This window comes from Maylandia zebra, linkage group LG11, assembly GCF_041146795.1.
Source record: "Maylandia zebra isolate NMK-2024a linkage group LG11, Mzebra_GT3a, whole genome shotgun sequence".
In the NCBI taxonomy this organism is placed as follows: Eukaryota; Metazoa; Chordata; class Actinopteri; order Cichliformes; family Cichlidae; genus Maylandia; species Maylandia zebra.
Genome location: NC_135177.1, coordinates 29192835 through 29196656, shown reverse-complemented (window position 1 = coordinate 29196656; position 3822 = coordinate 29192835).

Sequence of the window (3822 nt, the reverse complement as noted above, 5' to 3'; positions counted from 1 at the left end):
AATGGGATTTCTATTCTGGGAACTGACCGGGTTTTCTCATTGTGGAGTGATCTGGGCATGCTGCCATACTCTGCGAAGAGACTAGTTAAATACATTTGATGACATGCTCCTGTGGGAATAATATAATAATATACTGATACAGAAGAGGCTGAAACAACTGCACAGGCTCCAATTTAGTTCTGAGAAGCATGGTCGGATTAACTCCCTAGGGGGGGCCTAATTTTGTGACAGATTTGTCCAAATTTGTCACCAAATTCATGAAACAGCCAGTTTAATCTAATAATTTGTGCTTCTGAACAAAAGTTGTCCAAACTTGACCCCCATAGTTTAATTTAACTGAACACAAGTTTAATATCTATGGTGTCCAGGTATACAGGGTGAAGAATTTCCCCTTTTGAAAAGATTTTTTACACCCTCTTAATAAAACTACATGGTTGGGTTTTGTATATTTAAAAACCTCGGTATGATCTTGTGATACTTGGTTAGGTTCAGAAAAGAGGTCGTGGTTTGGGTAAAAATGCAACAGTTGCAGTTTTTTCTTTTGAAAGGTTTATTTTCTTGGTTGCCAGGGTGACACTAGACCACTGCAGCAGGCAAGACATTTCATACTTAAGTACATTAGTCTCAAAGTTGTGCTTAATGTAATGAAAAATAAAAGTGGCAGTTTATGTGCATGTACACGAATAAACAGATTGCTTTTCCATTATTGTTTTGAGACTTTCTTGAACCTGCACACAGATAATAGATACTTCATGGGGTATGATAGCTAAGTAATTTTGCTTCATTTGATACATATTTCCAAAAAATTAATCAAATTATTTAAACCCAAATCATAAGGAGGGGTCTCTGGTCATCTCTACATTTTGGTAGCCTACCCTTGCAGGGTAGGAAAGGAAGGCTTCGTTTTGTTATAATATAGAACAAAGACATAAAACCTCCATAAAGTGTCATCAGAAGCATGTCAACAGACCACAGGGTTCTACATGATCTCGTAAAAGTTATTCTTTTATTAAAGTTGATTAAAAACAGGGGCCTTGGGATGCCAATATGTTCACCAGATTTTGGGGTGTGTGGAACACAGGAATCATAAAACACTAACACATAAACAGTTTAAAACTACATGTTCACACTTTAAATTCCTAAAAAGGTTCCTGAAAATAGTCATACATATACAAATGATGACCATCAAGACACAAAGGCTCAGAAACTTAAGCTTGTGCTACAAAAAATAACCCATTGACCTAAATCACTGTGCATATGCAAAAACATATGTAGTACTGTAAGAGCATATCTATGTCTGCTTTCTGGCAGATTTCTACTCATCCTTGTAGAGACTGAAATACCATGAAATATTAAATCTCTGACATGTTACTGTGATTCAGTATGCTACTTGGTGAGCAGAAAATGCTAAAACTCTAGTTACTTATAGAACATAAAATAGCACACTGAACTCTGGACCACAAATTTACTTCCGCATGTTAAATAGTGACTTTTCCCAGAGGCAAAATCCACTCCCTTCACTCTGAGGGCTTTATCACCCTGACTGGCCTCTTTACACATCTTCTTGTGAATGAGCCGATAGTGTAATAGATTCTTTCCAGTGACATGTGGCTGTGTGAGAAAGAATGGGCAGCAGGTTAATAGTGACATAGTGTAAGTGGATTGAGAGGGAGCGGTTAAAAAAAAAAACACTGGCTGGCAGATGGGTGAGAAAGAGTGGGTGAAAGGACAGCTGGCACATTGATTCCTAGCAGTAAAAGAGCAAAGACAACATTTTACGTTGCAAAGTAACATATCTTCAGCCTGATGGCAACAATAGTCACATACACCTCCTGCTTTGAATAAAGAACAATGCAGGTGTCTGTCAGCAAGTATACGAGGTGAGGTGGAATAATAATAATGCTGTTTGTCTGGAAGGCAGACAGAGACAGCTGCTAGATGGTGCTTAACAGTGTTAACTTGCATGAAATAAAGCAACACCCAGCAAAAGCAAAGTTTTCTGTAACTTACATGTTTTCCTTTAATATTAGTAGGAACATCAGTAGGAATTGGATCCAATATACGTCAGACCAGTATAGTGTAACAGGACCATATTGGACTCTTATCATTAGATAGAACTCACTATTCCAGTACTGTTTCATTAACAAGTATTTGTTTGCTTAGTAAAATCAGAAAATTGTTCTATAAATAATCGGACTGCAACGATACACAAAAATCACGGTTCAGTTCGATACTTTGGTGTCACGGTTCGATATTTTTTCGATACAAAAAAATGTTCATGCCTTTTCAATTTGTCATTTATTAAAATTATAAATATATTTTAACTCAAAAGTACAGTTTTTAAATTTAATGTTGCTGAAACAACAAAATAACAAAAAAAAATAAATCTATCTGATCAAGAAATCACTCATCTTTGGAAAAGAGTTTATTACAGAGAAATGGGTCTTTCCAAAATAAAAGCTATACCATATGCTTCTTCTGGGCTATATTCTCAGCAGCATATTAAACATATCAGGTCCCCATAAGGAGAATCATGTGCTAACGGCTGTCTAAATGACTCGGTAAAGTTTGTAACATGCGTGCTTGTTGTTTTTGTCTGCTTCCACTTGTCTTTGCACTAGGATGATGTCGGTGTAAATGTGCAGTCATATTCTTTGTGTTCCCACTAGTGCTGTCAGCGTTAATCTCGTTAAAATGACGTTAACGCCATAACGCAGCAAATCTCCGTTAACAAGTTACCGCGGATCGCCCCGTGCGTGGGGCTGGACAGCAACACGTTAACAAGCTAACTGCGCTAACGCACTACTTCCCACCAATTGCGCATTGCGTGGCACATCCGATATACTGTTTTGCTTTTGTCCATGACGCGCTTACCATCAGGGTCATGCTTCACATGAAAACCAAGATAGTCCCAAAGGCCAGATCTGAATGAGGGTGGGAGAGGTTCAATTTCGGCTAGCGTTGAGGCAGTTACCATGTTGCAACGAGCTTAGCTTCTGTCTTGCTAGCTTGCACTGCGCTGAGTGGCTCTGCACTCGACAGTGCAGCCTAGGCGGAGTAGTCAAACGCAGATCCACTGAGCGCTCAACACAGACAGCATCGTCAGAAGAAAAGTCGATAAAATAAATAAAGAAAATTGTATTGTTCGATACATATGCGTACCGAACCGAAAGCACTGTATCAAACGGTTCAATATCGATACGAGTATTGTTGCACCCCTAATAAATAATAATCCATTTGCTGTTTAGATTTTTCAGTTTCCTGCTGATAGGAGTGCACTGTTGTCCTCATGTTTTAGACCTGTGCAATTCACTGTGTAAAACCAAAGAACTTTTAGTAACTTACCTGGATGCTTATTTTGAAGCACTGGTTTAAATTCATCTTAATGTCATTAATCACCATGAAAACTATACAAAAGTGGCAGTTTAACTTCTTTTAGATTTAACTTGAGTGCCATGTCTCCTCTTCTTATACCTCTATATGTCTCTGGTTCAACTCATCAGATAGTTTTTACTGTGTTAGTAACAGGCTACTATAGCATTTAATCTGGATTGATGGCACAACCTTAAACATCACACATGCTTCATAATTCTATATCAGTGCATCTTGTTTAGGTTATCTCTTTGTAAACAGACGGCTCTGCAGAATCATGCTGGACTAGAAATAGTGCTCTTTGGGATATTATTGTTGTATTATTAAAAAAAGTTTAAGGGCTATTCATGTGATTTAATTGCACTTACATAATGTAGAGGTATTTAAAAATGGTCAGACATACATTTTGACTATTATTCCCTGCAGATGTGACTAAATTTTCCATAATGC